Raw genomic sequence first — 26,058 nt, forward strand, 5'->3', positions numbered from 1 at the left:
CCCAGGGGAAGCATATACATGGAGAAAAGCAGAGGCCCTAAAACTGATCCCTGTGGCACTCCATACTTTACTTTTGTTTGGTTTGACAATTCCTCATTTAAATAGACAAAGTGGTAGCGGTCTGCTAAATATGACCTAAACCATGCTAATGCCACTCCACAAATTCCAACATAATTCTCCAGCCTATTCAAGAGTATGTTGTGATCTATCGTGTCGAATGCAGCACTTAGATCTAAAAGCACTAGAAGAGAAATGCAGCCGCGATCAGATGATAAGAGCAAGTCATTTGTAACTCTGATAAGTGCAGTCTCTGTACTGTGATGAGGCCTAAATCCTGATTGAAATTCTTCATATATACTATTTCTCTGTAGAAATGAACATATTTGGGAGGATACTACCTTTTCTAGTATTTTTGACATAAACGGGAGATTTGAAATCGGTCTATAATTAGCAAGTTCTCCAGGATCAGGTTGTGGCTTCTTAATTAGCGGTTTGATAATGGCTTCTTTTAAGATACCTCTTTTAAGAGCTTAGTTGGTATAGGATCTAACAAACAAGTTGTGGCTTTTGATGTTTCGATAAGTTTTGTTAGCTCTTCATGACCTATGATAGCTGAAGGATTGAAGTTGCACATGAGGGAAATTATTCGACACTGTTTTCTGAGGTGCTATGACAGATAATTGCATAATTCCAATTTTATTTCTGATTATTTCAATTTTATCTGTAAAGAAATTCATGAAGTCATTACTCTTGAACTGAGATGTAATATCTGGTTCGGTTGAGGCTTTATTCCTAACCAATTTAGCCACAGTACTTTTTATATCCCAGTTACCCAGTTTAGTATCCCAGTTACCTTAGATATTCAAACTTGAAGACCATGGGGTGCAAAGTCTTAATGTCAGCATTACCACCAAGCAAGCATTTTCTGTGAAAATGGGCAGTGACAAGAAAAAGACAAGGATGGTTAGCTCAGCTGGTTAGAGCGTGGTGCTAATAAGGCAAAGGTCGCGGGTTCGATCCCCGTAGGGGCTAGGGTAACTATTGATCTGAATCTCACTTGATAAGTTAGGAGAGCATTAGACTGATAAACCAAATATCACTGCTTAGATACAGGCTGCCCATTGCCTGTTTCAAACTCCTTACCAAACAGCAATAATACTCACAACTTCCTTTCACCAGGAAATGCAGGTTTGTGCAATGGTTAGCACATTGCATTTTGAATCCAACAAGCTGAGTTCAATCCTGGCGGAACCATCTTAGGCTCTTGTGGCCAAAAACAGAGTTTGGCTGTGGAAATCCCCATCAAGAGGCCTAAAATATGCCTTTCTCTTGCCAATGTCAACAAAACATGTTTTTTGTCCAAACCCAGGAGAGAGCATACAATTAATGTCGGTTCCATGGTGTAATGGTTAGCACTCTGGACTCTGAATCCAGTGATCCGAGTTCAAATCTCGGTGGGACCTTCTTTGACTTTTGCACCAACGGTTCGGAGGACCCAATCAAAAGTACTTTTCAAAAGCAGTGATCCTCCAAATCTCCTGCTGCAATACTCTGCTTGCCAGGTCCATGAGCATTTCTCCATAAACTTATATCAAAAATATCTACATATATTGCTCTTGTTGAACTCTAATCTGTCATGGATAGTATTTTCTGATACAATTGAAAATTTGGAATGCAGCACTTCTTGTATTACCATGAGGGTAGCCTCATGGAAATCCATGAGGAAAGAAGGTTAGCACTCTGTCCTCTGAATCCAGAGATACCAGTTAAAAATCTCGTGCAGGGACCGCTCTGTGACTTTGTGCCAAACGGTGCAATGGACCCAATCAGAAGGACTTTTCTAAAGCTGCGAGACTCCAAATCTACAGAAGTGAAAGTGTACCAACTCTGCTGGCCAGGTCTATCACTTTGAAATTGTGATGACCAGGTCTGAGATTAGAGAACAGTTCCTAAAAGGAAAACATCCTCATGGAGAATGCGGGCATCGATCCCGCTACCTCTCACATGCTAAGCAAGCGCTCTACCATTTGAGCTAATTCCCCTCCTGGTAGGTGGGCAATGTGCCTTTCTTTAATTTTTGTTGCTCCTCAGCTGTGCAGCCCAGAGGTACCAAACCATTCTTGTTTGTTTCCTTTTGGAGTGGGCCATGGGCCCTTCCAATGGTCAGAAAGACCATGTCCAATGAGTCTTGCAAGGCAGTGATCCTAAATCATATGTGAGTTTTGTGGTCAAGTAGGTCAGCCCCCATGATAATGTGACATGGTAAGTTTTTCCAAGGAAACTTCAGTACACATTCAATTTGCCCTAAGAGAAAGCAATAGATGCAGATAACTATGAGCGCTACATGAGGAATGGAACAAATGAAGCAAATTGTCATTGGCAATTTTGTTAGGAGTTATTGGCGATAAATGCTATTCCATTTTATGCTTGCCAAATTCTTTTGAGGATGTCTCTATTTCCCCATTAATGTAGATAAGAGCAGTACTTGTATGACTGAAAATAAGTGTACGTTGGCATGCCATGCTGAGCATCAGAACCTAATGAGGTTTGTGTAGACCTTTCTTAAGAGAGCAGACATTGCAAGGTGGCTTGTGGGGCTAGATTTATGAATTTGGATTTGGGTGCAAAAGTGTCTCGTCCTTGGTTTTTCAGTCATTGGTGTACAGGGAGAAGAGTAGTGGGGAGAGCACACATCCCTGGGGGGCACCAGTGCTGATGGTACAGGTGGTGGAAGTTAAGTTTCCCTGCCTCACAAGCTGCTGCCTGTCCGTCAGAAAGCTGGTAATCCACTGACAGGTAGAGGTGGGAACAGGGAGTTGGTTTAACTTAGTCCGGAGTATATCTGGTATGATTGTGTTGAAAGCCGAGCTGAAGTCCACAAAAAGGATCCTTACGTATGTCCCCGGTCTGTCCAGATGCTGCAGGACGTGATGCAAACCCATGTTGACTGCATCATCCACAGACCTGTTTGCTCGATAAGCAAATTGAAGGGGGTCCAGAAAGGGTCCAGTGATGCCCTTCAGGTGGGCCAACACCAGTCTCTCAAATGACTTCATGACCACAGATGTCAGGGCGACAGGTCTGTAGTCATTAAGTCCTGTGATTTTAGGTTTCTTAGGGACGGGGATAATAACGGAGCGTTTGAAGCAGCATGGGACTTCACACTGCTCCAGTGATCTATTGAAGATCTGAGTGAAGATGGGGGCCAGTTGGTTAGCACAGGAACAAAGGCACGCTGGTGAGATGCCATCTGGGCCTGGAGCCTTCCTTGACCTTTGCTTCCGAAAGACACGGTACACATCGTCCTCACAGATCTTGAGTGCAGGTAGTGTAGTAGGAGGGGTAGGAGGGGGGTTGCAGGAGGTGTTAATGGTTGTGTGAAATGAAGGTCCGAGTGCATGTGGGGTGTGAAATTGGGCCTTTCAAATCTGCAATAAAACACATTCAGGTCGTCAGCCAGTCGTTGGTCCGCCACAGGGTTGGGGGTAGGAGTCCTGTAATTAGTAAGTTGTTTCAGGCCACTCCACACTGATGCAGTGTCGTTAGCTGAAAACTTGTTTTTCAGCTTCTCAGAGTAGCTTCTTTTAGCCACTCTGATTTCCCTATTCAGTGTGTTCCTGGCCTGATTCTACAATACTCTATCCCCACCCCTGTAAGCCTCCTCTTTGGCATGACGAAGCTGTCTGAGTTTTCCTGTGAACCATGGTTTATCATTGTTGAATGATAAAAATGTCCTAGTAGGGATGCACATATCCTCACAGAAACTGATGTATGATGTAACAGTATCTGTGAGCTCGTCCAGGTCTGTAGCTGCAGCTTCAAAAACAAGTCAAGTCAAGTGTCAAGTGGTTTTTATTGTCGTTTCAACCATATACAGTTAGTACAGTACACAGCAAAATGAGACAACGTTCCTCCAGGACCATGGTGCTACATAAAAACAACAAAGGACCAACATAGGACCACATGAGACTACACAACGAAATAAAATACCTATATAAACTACCTATATATACCTATATACAGTGCACTTGCAAACATGTGCAAAAAGTACAGGACAGTACAACAAATTACTGACAATGAACAGGACAATAGACAGTGCAGCACCGACCAGTACTCAGTAGTGCAAAAAGATGACAGTTTCTAAAATGTAAACATAACATACTATGAGATAATGTTCTATGCACATAGCAGTTATTGAGGTAGCAGACAGTTATAAAGTGACAGTTATTAAAGTGCAACTCAGGACACGTGTGTGTCAAACCAGTCTCTGAGTATTGAGAAGTCTGATGGCTTGGGGAAGAAGTTAGTTACACAGTCTGGTCGTGAGGGCCCGAATGCTTCGGTACCTCTTGCCAGACGGGAGGAGGGTAAAGAGTTTGTGTGAGGGGTGTGTGGGGTCGCCCACAATGCTGGTTGCTTTATGGATACAGTGTTTTTTGAAAATGTCTTTGATGGAGGGAAGAGAGACCCCAATGATCTTCTCAGCTGTCCTCACTATCCTCTGCAGGGCTTTATGGTCCTAAACGGTGCAAGTCCCAAACCAGGCAGTGATGCAGCTGCTCAGGATGCTCTCAATAGTCCCTCTATAGAATGTAGTGAGGATGGGGGTTGGGAGATGTGCTTTCCTCAGCCTTCGAAGAAAGTAGAGACGCTGCTGGGCTTTCTTGGTGATAGAGCTGGTGTTGAGGGACCAGGTGAGGTTCTCCGCCAGGTGAACACCAAGAAATTTGGTGCTCTTGACGATCTCCACAGAGGAGCCGCCGATGTTCAGCTGGAGTGTGTTCACCTTGTGCTCTCCTAAAGTCAACAACCATCTCTTTTGTTTTGTCGACATTCAGGGACAGGTTGTTGGCTCTACACCAGTTCGTCAGCCGCTGCACCTCCTCTCTGTATGCTGACTCGTTGTTCTTGCTGATGAGACCCACCACGGTCGCGGTCATCGGGCTAACTTGATGATGTGGATTCGAGCTGTGCATTGCTGCACAGTCGTGAGTCAGCAGAGTGAACAGCAGTGGACTGAGCACACAGCCTGGGGGCCCCAGTGCTCAGTGTGGTGGTGGTGGAGATGCTGTTCCCGATCCGACTGACTGAGGTCTCCCAGTCAGGAAGTCCAGGATCCAGTTGCAGAGGGAGGTGTCCAGGCCCAGCAGGTTCAGCTTTCCAATCAGGTGCTGGGGAATGATTGTGTTGAATGCTGAGCTGAAATCTATGAACAGCATTCGAACGTATGAGTCCTTATTGTCTAGGTGGGTGAGGGCCAGATGGAGGGTTGTGGTGATGGCATCGTCCGCTGAACGGTTTGAACGATACGCAAACTGCAGTGGGTCTAGTGAGGGGGCAGCTGGGTCTTAATCTGCCTCATGACGAGCCTCTCAAGCACTTCATGATGATGGGTGTAAGTGCGACGGACGGTAGTCGCTGAGGCAGGACACTGAAGACTTCTTTGGCATGGGGATGATGGTGGTGGCCTTGAAGCACGCTGGAACAACGGCGCTGCTCAGAGAGATGTTGAAGATGTCGGTAAGAACATCTGCTAGCTGGTCTGCACATCCTCTGAGCACTCTGCCAGGAATGTTGTCTGGTCCAGCAGCCTTCCGTGGGTTGACTCTACGTAGAGTTTTCCTCACATCTGCCGTGGTAAGACAGAGCACCTGGTCGCTGGGAGGAGGGGTGGACTTCCTCGCCATCACGCCGTTCTGCACTTCAAACCGAGCGTAGAAGTCGCTCAGCGCATCTGGAAGGGAGGCATCTTTGTCACAGGCAACTGATGTTGTCCTGTAGTTGGTGATGGCCTGGATGCCCTGCCACATGCCGCGTGTCACCGCTGTCCTGGAAGTGACTGTGGATTCTCTGGGCGCAGCGCGCTTTGCCTCTCTGATTGCCCGTGACAGTTTGGCCCTAGCTGTTCTTAGGGCTGCCTTATCGCCTGCTCTGAAGGCGGAGTCTCGACCTCAGCAGCGCAGCGACCTCCGCAGTCATCCACGGCTTCTGGTTGAGCGCGTGGTGATGGTCTTGAGAAAGTGACATCATCAATGCACTTGCTGATGTAGCTGGTCACTGATGCTGTGTATTCCTCCAAGTTGGTAGAATCGCCATATGTTGCAGCCTCCCTGAACATGTGCCAGTCAGTACACTCAAAACAGTCCTGAAGAGCAGAGATGGCTCCTGCTGGCCAGGTTTTCACCTGCTTCTGAAGCGGTTTTGTGCGCCTGATCTAGCCGGTCTGTATGCTGGAATTAACATAACAGAGATGTGGTCTGAGTAGCCGAGGTGGGGGCGGGCTCCGCCCGCACGCTTCGGGATGTTTGTGTAAACAAGATCAAGCTGCTCGCCTCTCGCTGCAAAGTCCACATACTGATGGAATTTAGGGAGCACTGTCTTGAGATTTGCATGGTTGAAATCTCCGCCACAATAAACAGTCCGGTCGGGTGAGCGCTCTGCAGTTCGCCATAGCCCCATACAGTTCACAGAGCCTTCCTTAGCTGCTAGCTTGGGGAATGTAAACCCGTTATGCAAACAGTGGTGAATTCCCGTGGTAGATAAAAAGGTCTGCATCTAACAGTCACAAGCTCCAACAGCTGATGAACAGTAACTAGAGACTAGCATAGAGTTCTTGCACCATTCGCGTTGATGTAAACACACAAGCCACCACCGCGAAGTCTTACCGCGAGAGAGCTGTATTTCTGTCGGCACGAAACGCAGGCGCAGCCCGCCTAGCTGAATGGCGGCATCCGAACTCTGTCGCTGAGCCACGCCTCGCGGAAAACAAAGACGCAGCAGTCTCTAAACTCACGCCGCGTAGCCTGCTGGAGTCGGATATAGTCCAGTTTATTGTCCAGGAGCAAACATTTGAGAGCAGGATAGACGGAGAGCCGGCCGGCTAGGGTTTGTTTTTAGCCTAGCATGGACCCCGCCTCTTTCCGCGCTCGCCGCGACACCGCCACGACGCCCTTCTCCCGCCACCGGCATCAGGCGACGCCGAGGGCTGGAGGCCTGGTCTCCGCGAGCAAGCCGAGTACGCCGTGAGCCTCCTGCAGGTCATCATGCAGCTTGGTTTTTGCATGAGTCTTATATTTGAGTAGTGTCTGGCGATGGTAGACACGAACACTGGTTGCTCCGATGTCCATGTGTTGCAAAAGGCTTTTTTAACAAAAATAGCACCATTGTGGATCCAGAGTGGCCGCTGCGTGCTACCGCGCCGCCATCTTGGATCAATCACACTCCAATCAGTGCAGTCAAAGCAGGCTTGTAGTTCCAGCTCTGCTTCATTAGTCCATTCCTTACAGTCCTTACAACTGGCTTTGTTGATTTTAATTTCTGCCTGTAGGACGGGAGAAGATGAACCAGACAGTGATCAGAGAGTCCCAAAGCTGCACGTGGGACAGAGCGATATGCATCCTTTAATGTTGTATAGCAGTGATCCAATATATTCCTGTCTCTGGTGGGGCATGTAATGTGCTGTCTGTATTTGGGCAGTTTGTGTGTGAGATTTGTTTTGTTAAAGTCCCCAAGAATAATAATAATAATAATAGAGTCCGGGTATTGTTGTTCTGTGTCTGTGATTTGATCAGCCAGCTGTTGCAGCGCTAAGTTCCCAGACGCGTTTGGAGGAATGTAAACACTCACCAGAATAAACGAAGAAAACTCCCGTGGGGGAGTAGAACGGCTTACAGTTAATAAAGAGCGCTTCCAGATTAGGGCAGCACATCCTCTTTAATGTTGTTACATCTGTACAGCAACTTTCGTTGATGTAAAAGCATGTTCCAACGCCTCTCGTTTTCCCCGGTAACTCAGCGATGCGATCCGCTCTGAACAGCTGGAAGCCCGGCAGATGTTATGCGCTGTCCGGAATGGCTTCATTCAGCCAGGTTTCAGTGAAGCACAGTGCAGCAGAGTTTGAAAACTCCTTATTATTATGTGTGAGGAGATGTAGTTCGTCAGTTTTGTTGGGAAGAAAGCGGAGATTCACGAGATAAATGCTCGGCAGTGCTGTTCGAACGCCGCGCTGACGGAGATTAAATATTCAAAAACCGGGAAAAGATTATCTGGTATGTGCTGCCGAATGTTCAGCAGTTCATCCATGGTAAAACTGACTGGTAAAAGATTGCTAAACACAGTACATACAAACAAAAACAACAAAAGAATTGGAGAGCTCCACACCGAGGCAGCCATCTGCGGCGCCATCATGATCATTTATCTACAAATATCTACAAATATTGCTCTTGTTGAACTCTAATCTCTCATGGGTAGTATTTTTCTGATACAATTGAAAATTTGGAACGCAGCACATTTTGTATTATTGTCTCCTTAAGATGAATCGCTTATGTTGTTTTATTCCTCTATTATAAGCCGCTTTGCATAAATGCACCTTCTAAATCAATAAATGTAATGTAATAGAATGTATCAAAAACATAATTTGATGCCCAGATCTGTAAAATTATTGAAGAACACGTAAAAGAGAAAGTTCCCTCGTGCAGTGTTGCTGCATGCAAGGCTCACGTACAGCAGACTTTTGCTCTGAATCTCTCTTCTGCTGAGCTCTAATTTTCAGAGTAGCTTCATGGAAATCCATGAGGAAAGAGGGTTAGCACTCTGGCCTCTGAATCCAGAGATACCAGTTAAAATCTCGGTGGGACCTTCTGTGACTTTTGTGCCAAAAGGTGCAAAGGATCCAATCAGAAGGACTTTTATAAAGCTGCCAGACTCCAAATCTACAGAAGTGAAAGTGTACCAACTCTGCTGGCCAGGTATATCACATTGAAATTGTGATGACCATGTCTGAGATTAGAGAACAGTTCCTAAAAGGAAAACATCCTCATGGAGAATGGGCATCGATACGCTACCTCTCGCATGCTAAGCTGAGCTCTACCATTTGAGCTAATTCCCTCCTGGTAGGTGGGCAACGTGCCTTTCTTTAATTTTTGTTGCTCCTCAGCTGTGCAGCCCAGAGGTACCAAACCACTCTTGTTTGTTTCCTTTTGGAGTGGGCCATGGGCCCTTCCAATGGTCAGAAAGACCATGTCCAAGGAGTTTTGCAAGGCAGTGATCCTAAATCATATGTGAGTTTTGTGGTCAAGTAGGTCAGCCCCCATGATAATGTGACATGGTAAGTTTTTCCAAGGAAACTTCAGTACACATTCAATTTGCCCTAAGAGAAAGCAATAGATGCAGATAACTATGAGCGCTACATGAGAAATGGAACAAATGAAGCAAAATTGTCATTGGCAATTTTGTTAGGAGTTATTGGCGATAAATGCTATTCCATTTTATGCTTGCCAAAGTCTTTTGAGGATGTCTCTATTTCCCCATTAATGTAGATAAGAGCAGTACTTGTATGACTGAAAATAAGTGTACGTTGGCATGCCATGCTGAGCATCAGAACCTAATGAGGTTTGTTTATACCTTTCTTAAGAGAGCAGACATTGCAAGGTGGCTTGTCAAATCAATCAAATCAAATCAAATCAAATCACTTTATTGTCACACTACCATGTACACAAGTGCAACAGTAGGTCAAATTCTTGTGTGCAGGTCCGAGCAACATAGCAGTCATGACAGTGACGAGACATATACCAATTACAGTAAACAACATACTTACACAACACAATAATTATATACAATGTACAGTAAACAATACACACAATATAGAATACACAATACAATAAGTAAAGAGTATACATATATATATATATAGTGCTATATATATAAGTAGTTGTATTGAGGAGAATGTTTACAGTCCAGTGTGAGATTATAGGTTAATAAAGTGCAGTGCAAATTATTGATCGTGGGAGATCAATTGTTCAACAGTCTGACTGCTTGGGGAAGAAGCTGTAATGTAGTCGGCTGGTGCAGGTCCTGATGCTACGATACCGCCTTCCTGATGGTAGCAGTGAGAACAGACCATGACTCAGGTGGCTGGAGTCTCTGATGATCCTCCGAGCTTTTTTCACACACCGCCTGGTATATATGTCCTGGAGGGAGGGAAGCTCACCTCCGATGATGTTTCTGGCAGTTCAGCACCACCCTTTGCAGGGCTTTGCAGTTGTGGGCGGTGCTATTGCTGTACCAGGCGGTGATGAAGCCAGTCAGGATGCTCTCTACGGTACTAGTGTAGAACCGTGTGAGGATGTGTTGGTTCATTCCAAACTTCCTCAGCCGTCTCAGGAAGAAGAGGCGCTGGTGAGCCTTCTTCACAACGGCCTCAGTGTGGACAGACCATGTGAGTTCCTCAGTAATGTGGACACCGAGGAACTTGAAACTGCTGACTCTCTCTACCGGTGCTCCATTAATGGTGATGGAGCTGTGTTCTCCGTCTTTCTTCCTGAAGTCCACCACAAGCTCCTTGGTTTTACTGACGTTGAGGGAGAGGTTGTGCTCCTGACACCAGCGTGTCAGAGTGTGCACCTCCTCTCTGTAGGCTCTTTCATCATTGTCAGTGATCAGACCTACCACCGTCGTGATCGCCAGCAAACTTAATGATGGCATTGAGCTATGTGTTGCCACACAGTCATGTGTGTATAGTGAATACAGGAGTGGGCTGAGAACACAGCACTCGCGGGCTCCAGTGTTGAGGGTCAGTGATGAGGAGGTGTTGCTGCCCATTCTAACCACCTGACGTCTGCCTGACAGGAAATCCAGGATCCAGCTGCACAGCGAGCTGTTTAATCCGAGAGCCCGGAGTTTCTCATCAAGCTTGGAGGGCACTATGGTGTTGAATGCTGAGCTGTAGTCTACAAACAGCATTCTCAAATATGTGTTCCTTTTTTCCAGATGGGAGAGAGCAGTGTGTATTGTAGATGCAATGGCATCATCAGTGGAGCAGTTGTTGCGGTAGGCAAACTGCAATGGGTCCAAAGAGGTGGGCAGAACAGAGCAGATGTAATCTCTGATTAACCTCTCAAAGCATTTGCTGATGATGGGGGTCAGAGCAACAGGACGCCAGTCATTTAAGCAAGTGATTGTGGCTTGCTTCGGTACAGGCACAATGGTTGATGTTTTGAAGCATGTGGGGACTACAGACAGGAGAGGGACAGATTGAAAATGTCCGTAAAAACATCTGCCAGTTGATTCGCGCGACGCTCTGATGACGCTGCCCGAATGCCGTCTGGACCCGCGGCTTTACGGATGTTCACCCGCCGGAAGGATCGGGTTACATCCACAACAGAGACGGAGAGTGAACCAACCTCTGAAGCGCCAGCCGTGAATACTCTCTCCGCGAGGGCGATGTTATTGTCCTCAAAACGAGCATAAAATGTATTAAGTTCGTCCGGAGAGATGCAGCGGTGTTCACGGGCGGAGTCTTTATTCCGCTTGTAGTCCGTGATGATGTTAATTCCTGCCACATACTTCTGGAGTCAGTGAGGTTGAACTGACCTTCAAGTTTGTGCCTGTACTGGCGTTTGGCTTCACTGATAGAGTTACGGAGGGCATAACTGGCTTGTTTACGCTCCTCCGTGTTAGAAGACTTCAAAGCGGAGGTCCGCGCGATTGAGTGCCGCTGAACATCGCCAGTTAACCCATGGTTTCTGGTTGGGGTATATCCGTATTGTTTTGGTCGAACAACATCCTCTACGCACTTCCTGATGAAACACGCTACGCTGTCAGCGTAAACCTCGATGTCGTCATCAGAGGCGGACCGAACATCTCCCAGTCCGCGTGATCAAAACAGTCTTGTAGCGCAGAGTCTGACTGGTCCGACCAGCACTGGATCGTTCTGAGGGTGGGTGCTTCCTGTTTCAGTTTCTGCCTGTAAGCGGGCAAAAGCAGAATGGAAGAGTGGTCCGATTTGCCAAATGGGGGCGGGGAGGGATTTGTAGCCATACCGAAAGGAGAGAAACAATGATCTAAAACCCGGTCCCCTCGTGGTGTTGAAGTTTATGTGTTGATGGTATTTTGGAGCCGATTGTTTTGAAGTTGGCTTTGTTAAAGTCCCCGGCAACAATGAACGCAGCCTCAGGGTGCGCGGTTTCCTGCTCACTTATACACCCATACAGTTCCCTGAGTGCCCGGTCTGTGTCGGCTTGTGGGGGGATGTACACAGCTGTGATGATGACCGCTGTGAATTCCCTCGGTAGCCAGAATGGTCGACACAGAAGCATGAGATATTCCAGATCAGGAGAGCAGAAAGACTTGATGAAATGTACGTTCCTCTGATCACACCATGATTTGTTGATCATAAAACATACACCACCACCTCTGCTTTTGCCAGAGAGGTCTTTCGCTCTGTCCGCTCGGTGCACGGAGAAGCCCGTGATTTCGATGGCCCAGTCTGGAATCTCCGTAGACATCCAGGTTTCTGTAAGGCAGATAACACAGCAATCTCTCGTCTCTCGTTGGAAAGAGATCCACGCTCTCAGCTCACAGAGCTTGTTGTCCAGAGACTGAACATTTGCCAGTAGTATACTGGGTAGCGGGGGTCGATTTGCACGACGTCTTACTCTGATGAGAACGCCGGCTCTTTTTCCTGTTTTCCTTCTGCGTTTCACGGCCGAAAGCAGCCCAGACAAAGGGCTCCGCCGGCGTGTTTGTAAACAGCGGGTCGGCGTTGAGGAATTTAAAGTCCGGTTTTCGATGTGTAATTGTAGAACCAATGTCCAAAAGCGTTAGTCTGTCGTAAACAATAAGGCAGACAACATCCAAGACAAAAAAACAAAGAACTGTAAACAAAACAAACAATAAACCGCAGTGTTGTATCGGAGCTCGCAACGCAGCAGCCATACTCGGCGCCATCTTGAGTCCAATCTTGTGGGGCTAGAGTTATGATTTTGGATTTGGGTGCAAAAGTGTCTCGTGTTCAAATCCAAGAATAGCTTGTCCTTTCCCTTAGATCTTCAAACTTGAAGACCATAGGGTGCAAAGTCTTAATGTCAGCATTACAACCAAGCAAGCATTTTCTGTGAAAATGGGCAGTGACAAAAACACGAAAAGGCCGGTTAGCTCAGTTGGTTAGAGCGTGGTGCTAATAACGCCAAGGTCGCGGGTTCGATCCCCGTACGGGCCAGGGTGACTTTTGATCTGAATCTCACTAGAAAAGTTAGGAGAGCATTAGACTGATAAACCAAAGATAACCACTTAGATACAGGCTGCCCATTGCCTGTTTCAAACTCCTTACCAAAAAGCAATAATACTCACAACTTCTCTTCACCAGGAAATGCAGGATTGTGTAATGGTTAACACGTTGCATTTTGAATCCAACAAGCTGAGTTCAATCCTGGCGATGGATCCTGGCAGAACCATCTTAGGGTCTTGTGGCCAAAAACAGAGTTTGGCTGTTGAAATCCCCATCAAGAGGCCTAAAATATGCCTTTCTCTTGCCAATTTCAACAAAACATGTTTTTTGTCCAAACCCAGGAGAGTGCAGACAAATAATGTCGGTTCCGTGGTGTAATGGTTAGCCCTCTGGACTCTGAATTCAATGATCCCAGTTCAAATCTTGGTTGGACCTTCTATGACTATTGCACCGACGGTTCAGAGGACCCAATAAAAAGTACATTTCAAAAGCAGTGATCCTCCAAATCTCCTGCTGCAATACTCTGCTTGCCAGGTCCATGAGCATTTCTCCATAAACTTATATCAAAAATATCTACATATATTGCTCTTGTTGAACTCTAATCTGTCATGGATAGTATTTTCTGATACAATTGAAAATTTGGAATGCAGCACTTCTTGTATTACCATGAGGGTAGCCTCATGGAAATCCATGAGGAAAGAAGGTTAGCACTCTGTCCTCTGAATCCAGAGATACCAGTTAAAATCTCGGCGGGACCGTCTGTGACTTTGTGCCAAACGGTGCAATGGACCCAATCAGAAGGACTTTTCTAAAGCTGCGAGACTCCAAATCTACAGAAGTGAAAGTGTACCAACTCTGCTGGCCAGGTCTATCACTTTGAAATTGTGATGACCAGGTCTGAGATTAGAGAACAGTTCCTAAAAGGAAAACATCCTCATGGAGAATGCGGGCATCGATCCCGCTACCTCTCGCATGCTAAGCAAGCGCTCTACCATTTGAGCTAATTCCCCTCCTGGTAGATGGGCAACGTGCCTTTCGTTAATTTTTGTTGCTCCTCAGCTGTGCAGCCCAGAGGTACCAAACCACTCTTGTTTGTTTCCTTTTGGAGTGGGCCATGGGCCCTTCCAATGGTCAGAAAGACCATGTCCAAGGAGTCTTGCAAGGCAGTGATCCTAAATCATATGTGAGTTTTGTGGTCAAGTAGGTCAGCCCCCATGATAATGTGACATGGTAAGTTTTTCCAAGGAAACTTCAGTACACATTCAATTTGCCCTAAGAGAAAGCAATAGATGCAGATAACTATGGGTTAGATTTATGATTTTGGATTTGGGTGCAAAAGTGTCAAGTGTTCAAATCCAAGAATAGCTTGTCCTTGCCCTTAGATCTTCAAACTTGAAGACCATGGGGTGCAAAGTCTTAATGTCAGCATTACCACCAAGCAAGCATTTTCTCTGAAAATGGTTTATTTCGAGCAAAATAAAATAAAATAATATATACATATATATTAACACACACACACAAATAAAAAAATAAAGATAACATAGCACAGCTTATCTCCCATATACATAGATATAAATATATACACATATACACACATATTATTTACACTTATAATAATAGTTGCTCGAAAGGGAGTGGAAAGAAGTATAACTTATTTACTCCCACCCCCAATTCCTGCTGCCATTAACAGTTAAATAAATAATAATTTATTTATTTATTAATTTATTTCTTTTCTTTTTTTTCTTTTCTTTTCCCCTTCCTCTTCAGAACATAATCATTAGTAACAAAACATATTTTAACCAAAAAAAAAGAAAGAAAAACCCAAAATGTAATACAAACAATAATATAAATATTAATAAAATGGCAAGAAACAGACTGTATGGTAATTCAAATCAACCTCTTGAAGAGGAAATGAGACATTTGTCCCAAGTCCACCTTAATTCATATACTTTTCTAATATAGACATTTTAAACCTTCTTTTAAATTGCACAATATGATTGCTTTCCTTAATTATTACAGGTAAATTATTCCACAACCTCACCCCATTGATGGATATGCACAGGCTTTTAAGTGTGGTGCGTGCCATTGCTTGAGAGAGATTTCCTCTCCTTCTTAAATTGTATCTGCTATCTCTTTCCTTAAACCATCTTTGAATATTACTAGGAAGTACTTTGTTTTTAGCTTTGTACATAAGTTGTGTGGTCTTTAAATCAGTTAAAATCTCGGTGGGAATATCTGTGACTTTTGTGCCAAACGGTGCAATGGACCCAATCAGAAGGACTTTTGTAAAGCTGCGAGACTCCAAATCTACAGAAGTGAAAGTGTACCAACTCTACTGGCCGGGTCTATCACTTTGAAATTGTGATGACCAGGTCTGAGATTAGAGAACAGTTCCTAAAAGGAAAACATCCTAATGGAGAATGTGGGCATCGATCCCACTTCCGCTCGCATGCTAAGCGAGCCCTCTACCATTTGAGCTAATTCCCCACCTGGGAGGTGGGCATTTGTGTTGCTCCTCAGCTGCGCAGCCCAGAGGTACCAAACCACTCTTGTTTGTTTCCTTTTGGAGTGGGCCATGGGCCCTTCCAATGGTCAGAAAGACCATGTCCAAGGAGTCTTGCAAGGCAGTGATCCTAAATCATATGTGAGTTTTGTGGTCAAGTAGGTCAGCCCCCATGAAGAATGTGACATGGTAAGTTTTTCCAAGTTAACTTCAGTACACATTCAATTTGCCCTAAGAGAAAGCAATAGATGCAGATACCTATGAGCGCTACATGAGAAATGGAACAAATGAAGCAAAATTGTCATTGGCAATTTTGTTAGGAGTTATTGCCGATAAATGCTATTCCATTTTATGCTTGCCAAATTCCTTTGAGGATGTCTCTATTTCCCCATTAATGTAGATAAGAGCAGTACTTTTATGACTGAAAATAAGTGTACGTTGGCATGCCATGCTGAGCATCAGAACCTAATGAGGTTTGTGTAGACATTTCTTAAGAGAGCAGACATTGCAAGGTGGCTTGTGTGGCTTATGATTTTGGATTTGGGTGCAAAAGTGTCTCATGTTCAAATCCAAGAATAGCTTGTCCTTGCCCTTAGATCTTCAAACTTGAAGAATGGGCAGTGACAAAAAAAAGACAAGGATGGTTAGCTCAGTTGGTTAGAGCGTGGTGCTAATAATGCCAAGGGTGTGGGTTTGATCCCCATACGGGCCAGGGTAACTATTGATCTGAATCTCACTTGAGAAGTTAGGAGAGCATTAGACTGATGAACCAAAGATCACTGCTTAGATACAGGCTGCCCATTGCCTGTTTCAATCTCCTTACCAAACAGCAATAATACTCTCAACTTCCTTTCACCAGGAAATGCAGGTTTGTTTAATGGTTAGCACATCGCATTTTGAATCCAACAAGCTGAGTTCAATCCTGGCGATGGATCCTGGTGGAACCATCTTAGGGTCTAAGATACCAGTTAAAATCTCGGCGGGACCTTCTGTGACTTTTGTGCCAAAAGTTGCAAAGGACCCAATCAGAAGGAGTTTTGTAAAGCTGCGAGACTCCAAATCTAAAGAAGTGAAAGTGTACCAAATCTGCTTGCCAGGTCCATGAGCATTTCTTCATACACTTATATAAAAAATATCAGAATCAGAATCAGCTTTATAAAGTATGCTTACACATACAAGGAATTTGTCTTGGCGACAGGAGCTTCCAGTCTACAACAATACAAACAATACCAAAAACAGCAGCAAGACATAGGTAATTAAAAACAAAAAAGAACACAATATAAATAATTATACATATATGTACATACACTCACCTTCATACATACCCACATACACACACGTAGTGCAAATCTAATACAATCTTTTATATAAAGAACAAAAAACTGTATATTATGTACAGAGCATGTAAGTAATGGCAGAAGTGGATATGTTGGATAATATAAATTAAAATTAAAATTAAACTGTGTATTGCACATCATTATTGCTCAATGGGGCAATTTAATTGTTCATTAGATGGATGGCCTAAGGGAAAAAACTGTTCCTGTGTCTGATGGTTCTGGTGTTCAGAGCTCTGAAGCGCCGGCCAGAAGGCAACAGTTCAAAAAGGTAGTGGGCAGGGTGAGTGGTGTCCAGAGTGATTTTACCAGCCATTTTCCTCACTCTGGAAGTGTATAGTTCTTGAAGGGGGGGCAGGGGGCAACCAATAATCCTCTCAGCAGACCGAACTGTCCTTTGTAGTCTTCTGATGTCTGATTTCGTAGCTGCACCAAACCAGACAGTTATTGAAGTGCAGAGGACAGACTCAATGACTGCTGAGTAGAACTGTTTCAGCAGCACTGATGGCAGGTTGAACTTCCTCAGCTGGCGAAGGAAGTACAACCTCTGCTGGACCTTTTTCACAATGGAGTCGATGTGTATCTCCCACTTCAGGTCCTGTGAGATGGTAGTGCCCAGGAACCTGAATGACTCCACTGCTGTCACAGTGCTGTTTAGAATGGTGAGGGGGGAACAATGATGGGGTGTTCCTCCTAAAGTCCACAATCATCTCCACTGTTTTGAGCATCTTCAGCTCCAGGTTGTTTTGACTGCACCAGAAAGCCAGCCGTTCAACCTCTTTTCTATATGCAGACTCATCATTATCTCGGATAAGGCCGATGACAGTGGTGTCGTCTGCAAACTTCAGGAGCTTGACAGAGGGGTCCTTGGTGGTGCAGTCATTGGTGTACAGGGAGAAGAGTAGTGGGGAGAGCACATATCCCTGGGGGGCACCAGTGCTGATGGTACAGGTGGTGGAAGTTAAGTTTCCCTGCCTCACAAGCTGCTGCCTGTCCGTCAGAAAGCTGGTAATCCACTGACAGGTAGAGGTGGGAACAGGGAGTTGGTTTAACTTAGTCCGGAGTATATCTGGTATGATTGTGTTGAAAACCGAGCTGAAGTCCACAAAAAGGATCCTTACGTATGTCCCCGGTCTGTCCAGATGCTGCAGGACGTGATGCAAACCCATGTTGACTGCATCATCCACAGACCTGTTTGCTCGATAAGCAAATTGAAGCGGGTCCAGAAAGGGTCCAGTGATGTCCTTCAGGTGGGCCAACACCAGTCTCTCAAATGACTTCATGACCACAGATGTCAGGGCGACAGGTCTGTAGTCATTAAGTCCTGTGATTTTAGGTTTCTTAGGGACGGGGATAATAACGGAGCGTTTGAAGCAGCATGGGACTTCACACTGCTCCAGTGATCTATTGAAGATCTGAGTGAAGATGGGGGCCAGTTGGTTAGCACAGGAACAAAGGCACGCTGGTGAGATGCCATCTGGGCCTGGAGCCTTCCTTGACCTTTGCTTCCGAAAGACACGGTACACATCGTCCTCACAGATCTTGAGTGCAGGTAGTGTAGTAGGAGGGGGTAGGAGGGGGGGTTGCAGGAGGTGTTAATGGTTGTGTGAAATGAAGGTCCGAGTGCATGTGGGGTGTGAAATTGGGCCTTTCAAATCTGCAATAAAACACATTCAGGTCGTCAGCCAGTCTTTGGTCTGCCACAGGGTTGGGGGTAGGAGTCCTGTTATTAGTAAGTTGTTTCAGGCCACTCCACACTGATGCAGGGTCGTTAGCTGAAAACTTGTTTTTCAGCTTCTCAGAGTAGCTTCTTTTAGCCACTCTGATTTCCCTATTCAGTGTGTTCCTGGCCTGATTCTACAAGACTCTATCCCCACCCCTGTAAGCCTCCTCTTTGGCATGACGAAGCTGTCTGAGTTTTCCTGTGAACCATGGTTTATCATTGTTGAATGATAAAAATGTCCTAGTAGGGATGCACATATCCTCACAGAAACTGATGTATGATGTAACAGTATCTGTGAGCTCGTCCAGGTCTGTAGCTGCAGCTTCAAAAACACTCCAATCAGTGCAGTCAAAGCAGGCTTGTAGTTCCAGCTCTGCTTCATTAGTCCATTCCTTACAGTCCTTACAACTGGCTTTGTTGATTTTAATTTCTGCCTGTAGGACGGGAGAAGATGAACCAGACGGTGATCAGAGAGTCCCAAAGCTGCACGTGGGACAGAGCGATATGCATCCTTTAATGTTGTATAGCAGTGATCCAATATATTCCTGTCTCTGGTGGGGCATGTAATGTGCTGTCTGTATTTGGGCAGTTCGCGTGTGAGATTTGTTTTGTTAAAGTCCCCAAGAATAATAATAACTGAGTCCGGGTATTGTTGTTCTGTGTCTGTGATTTGATCAGCCAGCTGTTGCAGCGCTAAGTTCCCAGACGCATTTGGAGGAATGTAAACACTCACCAGAATAAACGAAGAAAACTCCCGCGGGGGAGTAGAACGGCTTACAGTTAATAAAGAGCGCTTCCAGATTAGGGCAGCACATCCTCTTTAATGTTGTTACATCTGTACACCAACTTTCGTTGATGTAAAAGCATGTTCCACCGCCTCTCGTTTTCCCCGTTAACTCCGCGATCCGCTCTGAACAGCTGGAAGCCCGGCAGATGTAATGCGCTGTCCGGAATGGCTTCATTCAGCCAGGTTTCAGTGAAGCACAGTGCAGCAGAGTTTGAAAACTCATTATTATTATGTGTGAGGAGATGTAGTTCGTCAGTTTTGTTGGGAAGAAAGCGGAGATTCGCGAGATAAATGCTCGGCAGTGCTGTTCGAACGCCGCGCTGACGGAGATTAAATATTCAAAAACCGGGAAAAGATTATCTGGTATGTGCTGCCGAATGTTCAGCAGTACGTCCATGGTAAAACTGACTGGTAAAAGATTGCTAAACACAGTACATACAAACAAAAACAACAAAAGAATTGGAGAGCTCCACACCGAGGCAGCCATCTGCGGCGCCATCATGATCATTTATCTACAAATATCTACAAATATTGCTCTTGTTGAACTCTAATCTGTCATTGGTAGTATTTTTCTGATACAATTGAAAATTTGGAACGCAGCACATTTTGTATTATTGTCTCCTTAAGATGAATCGCTTATGTTGTTTTATTCCTCTATTATAAGCCGCTTTGCATAAATGCACCTTCTAAATCAATAAATGTAATGTAATATAATGTATCAAAAACATAATTTGATGCCCAGATCTGTAAAATTAGTGAAGAACACGTAAAAGAGAAAGTTCCCTCGTGCAGTGTTGCTGCATGCAAGGCCCACGTACAGCAGACTTTTGTTCTGAATCTCTCTTCTGCTGAGCTCTAATTTTCAGAGTAGCTTCATGGAAATCCATGAGGAAAGAAGGTTAGCACTCTGGCCTCTGAATCCAGAGATACCAGTTAAAATCTCGGCGGGACCTTCTGTGACTTTTGTGCCAAAAGGTGCAAAGAACCCAATCAGAAGGACTTTTATAAAGCTGCCAGACTCCAAATCTACAGAAGTGAAAGTGTACCAACTCTGCTGGCCAGGTATATCACATTGAAATTGTGATGACCAGGTCTGAGATTAGAGAACAGTTCCTAAAAGGCAAACATCCTCATGGAGAATGCAGGAATCGATCCCACTACCTCTCGCATGCTAAGCGAGCACTCTACCATTTGAGCTAATTCCCCTCCTGGTAGGTGGGCAACGTGCCTTTCTTACATTTTTGTTGCTCCTCAGCTGTGCAGCCCAGAGGTACCAAACCACTCTTGTTTGTTTCCTTTTGGAGTGGGCCATGGGCCCTTCCAATGGTCAGAAAGACCATGTCTAAGGAGTCTTGCAAGGCAGTGATCCTAAATCATATGTGAGTTTTGTGGTCAAGTAGGTCAGCCCCCATGAAGAATGTGACATGGTAAGTTTTTCCAAGGAAACTTCAGTACACATTCAATTTGCCCCAAGAGAAAGCAATAGATGCAGATAACTATGAGCGCTACATGAGAAATGGAACAAATGAAGCAAAATTGTCATTGGCAATTTTGTTAGGAGTTATTGCCGATAAATGCTATTCCATTTTATGCTTGCCAAAGTCTTTTGAGGATGTCTCTATTTCCCCATTAATGTAGATAAGAGCAGTACTTGTATGACTGAAAATAAGTGTACGTTGGCATGCCATGCTGAGCATCAGAACCTAATGAAGTTTGTGTAGACCTTTCTTAAGAGAGCAGACATTGCAAGGTGGCTTGTCAAATCAATCAAATCAAATCAAATCACTTTATTGTCACACTACCATGTACACAAGTGCAACAGTAGGTGAAATTCTTGTGTGCAGGTCCGAGCAACATAGCAGTCGTGACAGTGACGAGACATATACCAATTACAGTAAACAACATACTTACACAACACAATAATTATATACAATGTACAGTAAACAATACACACAATATAGAATACACAATACAATAAGTAAAGAGTATACATTATATATATATATATATATATATATATATATATATATATATATATATATATATATATATATATATATATATATATATATATATAAGCTATATATATAAGTAGTTGTATTGAGGAGAATATGTTTACAGTCCAGTGTGAGATTATAGGTTAATAAAGTGCAGTGCAAATTATTGATCCTGATAGATCAAGTGTTCAGCAGTCTGATTGCTTGGGGGAAAAAGCTATCATGTACTCGGCTGGTGCGGGTCCTGATGCTGCGATACCGCCTGCCTGATGGTAGCAGTGAGAACAGCCCATGACTCGGGTGACTGGAGTCTCTGATCATCCTCCGAGCTTTTTTTCACACACCGCCTGGTATATATGTCCTGGAGGGAGGGAAGCTCACCTCCGATGATGTTCCTGGCAGTTCGCACCACCCTTTGCAGGGCTTTGCAGTTGTGCGCGGTGCTATTGCCATACCAGGCGGTGATGCAGCCAGTCAGGATGCTCTCTACAGTGCTGGTGTAGAACCGTGTGAGGATGTGGTGGTTCATTCCAAACTTCCTCAGCCGTCTCAGGAAGAAGAGGCGCTGGTGAGCCTTCTTCACAACGGCCTCAGTGTGGATGGACCATGTGAGTTCTTCAGTGATGTGGACACCGAGGAACTTGAAGCTGCTGACTCTCTCCACCGGTACTACGGAATCCACGGAATTATCACACAGTACTTCAATAGTTCAATCTTCGAGAATTCTACGTTTCCCAAAGATCATAAATTTAGTTTTCTTTATATTGAGAGATAATTTGTTTAAATCAAACCACAATTTAAGCTTAGCCAACTCTTTAGAGACAGTCTTCAACAAATGTTGGAGATTCTCTCCTTCACAAAATATATTTGTATCATCTGCAAAAATTACAAATTTCAACAAATCAGAAGTTTTAACAATATCATTTATGTATAATAAAAATAATTTTGGTCCTAGAATTGAACCTTGTGGTACACCATATATTGTATTTTGAAGCTTCGACCTTTCCTCCCCCATCTGCACATATTGTTGTCTATGTTCTAAATAGCTTTTTATCCAGTTTAGCCCTATTACCCTAATTCCATAAATTTCCAATTTTTGAAGCAAAATATGATGATCTATTGTATCAAAGGCCTTTTTAAGGTCTATAAATACACCTATAGCAAACTTCTTGTCATCAATACTGGTTGTTAATTCTTCCACCAGATCTATTAAAGCCAGAGATGTAGAACGGTTTGTTCTAAAACCATATTGACTATCAGTTAAGATCCCATATTTATCAATAAAACTATCCAATCTGATGGAGAATATCTTCTCCAGAATTTTAGAGAATTGGGGAAGCAGTGAGATTGGCCTATAGTTAGTATAAAGATTCTGTTCACCAGCTTTAAAGATAGGGACCACTTTAGCTATTTTCATATTTGTGGGAAAAGAACCCAATTTCAGAGAGAGATTGAAAATATATACTATGGGATCTACTATTACTGCAATTAGTTGTTTAATTAAAAGCATATCAATATCATTACAGTCTCTTGATGTTTTATTCTTAAAGTTATTAACTATATCAAGTACTTCAGTTTTATCAGTATCTCTCAAAAAATAGTTGCTGGATTTCTTTCTTCAAAATATTGTGGGACATCACCCTCTTGTGGAGGTATTATCTCATCAGCCAAATTAGAGCCTGTGTTCACAAAGAATCTATTGAAGCCAGCCACAACTTCATCCATGTTTTTAATTATTTTACCATTATCAATAAATTCATTTGGAAAACCAGTACTTGTTTTTTCCCTTCTAATAATTGAATTTAAAATATTCCACGTACCCTTTATATTGTTTTTATTAGTTTCCAGCAATCTACTATAATAATCTTTTTTACATTTTCTTAAGATAGCTGTTAATTTATTTTTATATGTCTTATATTTAAATTCTTTCTCTTCAGTTCTATACTTAACAAAGTCTTTATATAGAGTATTCTTTTTTTTGCAAGCGTTCATCAGACCCCTTGTAACCCAGGGTTTATTTGGACGTTTAGATGTTATCTCTGATTGCTGGATTGGACAATTTTTATAATACAAAGTCAAAAAGGTATTTAGAAATGAATTGTAAGCTAAATCAACGTCCCCTATTTCATACACACTCTTCCAATCATGAACTAACAAGTCATTTTTTAATTTATTCATGGTGCTTAGATACAGGCTGCTCATTGCCTGTTTCAAACTCCAACCCAAACAGCAATAATACTCGCAACTTCTTTTCACCAGAAAATGCAGGTTTGTGTAATGGTTAGCACATTGCATTTTGAATCCAACAAGCTGAGTTCAAATCCTGGTGGCACCATCTTAGGGTCTTGTGGCCAAAAACAGAGTTTGGCTGTTGAAATCCCCATCAAGAGGCCTAAAATATGCCTTTCTCTTGCCAATTTCAACAAAACATGTTTTTTGTCCAAACCCAGGAGAGAGCAGACAATTAATGTTGGTTCCATGGTGTAATGGTTAGCACTCTGAATCCAGTGATCTGAGTTCAAATCTCAGTGGGACCTTCTTTGACTTTTGCACCGACGGTTCGGAGGACCCAATCAAAAGTACTTTTCAAAAGCAGTGATCCTCCAAATCTCCTGCTGCAATACTCTGCTTGCCAGGTCCATGAGCATTTCTCCATACACTTATATCAAAAATATCTACATATATTGCTCTTGTTGAACTCCAATCTGTCATGGATAGTATTTTTCTGATACAATTGAAAATTTGGAACGCAGCACTTTTTGTATTATTGTCTCCATAAGATGAATCGCTTATGTTGTGTTATTCCTCTATTATAAGCCGCTTTGCATAAAAGCACCTTCTAAATCAATAAATGTAATGTAATATAATGTATCAAAAACATAATGTGATGCCCAGATCTGTAAAATTAGTGAAGAACACGTAAAAGAGAAAGTTCCCTCGTACAGTGTTGCTGCATGCCAGGCCCACGTACAGCAGACTTTTGTTCTGCATCTCTCTTCTGCTGAGCTCTAATTTGCAGGGTAGCCTCATGGAAATCCATGAGGAAAGAAGGTTAGCACTCTGGCCTCTGAATCCAGAGATACCAGTTAAAATCTTGGCGGGACCTTCTGTGATTTTGTGCCAAACGGTGCAATGGACCCAATCAGAAGGACTTTTGTAAAGCTGCGAGACTCCAAATCTACAGAAGTGAAAGTGTACCAACTCTGCTGGCCAGGTCTATCACTTTGAAATTGTGATGACCAGGTCTGAGATTAGAGAACAGTTCCTAAAAGGAAAACATACTCATGGAGAATGCGGGCATCGATCCTACTACCTCTCGCATGCTAAGCGAGCGCTCTACCATTTGAGCTAATTCCCCTCCTGGTAGGTGGGCAACGTGCCTTTCTTTCATTTTTGTTGCTCCTCAGCTGTGCAGCCCAGAGGTACCAAACCACTCTTGTTTGTTTCCTTTTGGAGTGGGCCATGGGCCCTTCCAATGGTCAGAAAGACCATGTCTAAGGAGTCTTGCAAGGCAGTGATCCTAAATCATATGTGAGTTTTGTGGTCAAGTAGGTCAGCCCCCATGAAGAATGTGACATGGTAAGTTTTTCCAAGGAAACTTCAGTACACATTCAATTTGCCCCAAGAGAAAGCAATAGATGCAGATAACTATGAGCGCTACATGAGAAATGGAACAAATGAAGCAAAATTGTCATTGGCAATTTTGTTAGGAGTTATTGGCGATAAATGCTATTCCATTTTATGCTTGCCAAATTCTTTTGAGGATGTCTCTATTTCCCCATTAATGTAGATAAGAGCAGTACTTGTATGACTGAAAATAAGGGTACGTTGGCATGCCATGCTGAGCATCAGAACCTAATGAGGTTTGTGTAGACCTTTCTTAAGAGAGCAGACATTGCAAGGTGGCTTGTGGGGCTAGAGTTATGATTTTGGATTTGGGTGCAAAAGCGTCTCGTGTTCAAATCCAAGAATAGCTTGCCCTTAGATCTTCAAACTTGAAGACCATGGGGTGCAAAGTCTTACCACCAAGCAAGCATTTTCTGTGAAAATGGACAGTGACAGTAACAAGAGAAGGCTGGTTAGCTCAGTTGGTTAGAGCGTGGTGCTAATGACGCCATGGTTGCTGGTTCGATCCCCATATGGGCCAGGATGTCTTTTGAGCTGAATATTTCTAGAAAAGTTAAGAGAGCATTAGACTGATAAACCAAAGATCACTGCTTAGATACAGGCTGCTCATTGCCTGTTTCAAACTCCAACCCAAACAGCAATAATACTCGCAACTTCTTTTCACCAGAAAATGCAGGTTTGTGTAATGGTTAGCACATTGCATTTTGAATCCAACAAGCTGAGTTCAAATCCTGGCGGAACCATCTTAGGGTCTTGTGGCCAAAAACAGAGTTTGGCTGTTGAAATCCCCATCAAGAGGCCTAAAATATGCCTTTCTCTTGCCAATTTCAACAAAACATGTTTTTTTGTCCAAACCCAGGAGAGAGTATACAATTAATGACAGTTCCATGGTGTAATGGTTAGCACTCTGGACTTTGAATCCAGTGATCTGAGTTCAAATCTCAGTGGGACATTCTTTGACTTTTGCACCGACGGTTCGGAGGACCCAATCAAAAGTACTTTTCAAAAGCAGTGATCCTCCAAATCTCCTGCTGCAATACTCTGCTTGCCAGGTCCATGAGCATTTCTCCATACACTTATA

The 26,058-nt window shown here is 43.8% G+C and overlaps 1 protein-coding gene and 5 non-coding genes across 6 annotated transcripts in view; all 6 read left to right on the forward strand.

Moving 5' to 3' along the window:
* The window catches only part of LOC127661496 (uncharacterized), a 156,467-nt gene that overhangs the window by 98,226 nt on the left and 32,183 nt on the right, over window positions 1-26,058 (forward strand). The gene's annotated exons all lie outside the window — the stretch shown is intronic.
* trnaq-cug (transfer RNA glutamine (anticodon CUG)) lies at window positions 1,392-1,463 on the forward strand. Its single transcript has one exon. It is a non-coding gene; the product is annotated as a tRNA-Gln (tRNA).
* trnai-aau (transfer RNA isoleucine (anticodon AAU)) lies at window positions 12,924-12,997 on the forward strand. The gene has a single exon. It is a non-coding gene; the product is annotated as a tRNA-Ile (tRNA).
* trnai-aau (transfer RNA isoleucine (anticodon AAU)) lies at window positions 16,148-16,221 on the forward strand. Its single transcript has one exon. It is a non-coding gene; the product is annotated as a tRNA-Ile (tRNA).
* trnai-aau (transfer RNA isoleucine (anticodon AAU)) lies at window positions 25,424-25,497 on the forward strand. The gene has a single exon. It is a non-coding gene; the product is annotated as a tRNA-Ile (tRNA).
* trnaq-uug (transfer RNA glutamine (anticodon UUG)) lies at window positions 25,859-25,930 on the forward strand. Its single transcript has one exon. It is a non-coding gene; the product is annotated as a tRNA-Gln (tRNA).

Source organism: Xyrauchen texanus, chromosome 21 (assembly GCF_025860055.1).
Source record: "Xyrauchen texanus isolate HMW12.3.18 chromosome 21, RBS_HiC_50CHRs, whole genome shotgun sequence".
Lineage (NCBI taxonomy): Eukaryota > Metazoa > Chordata > Actinopteri > Cypriniformes > Catostomidae > Xyrauchen > Xyrauchen texanus.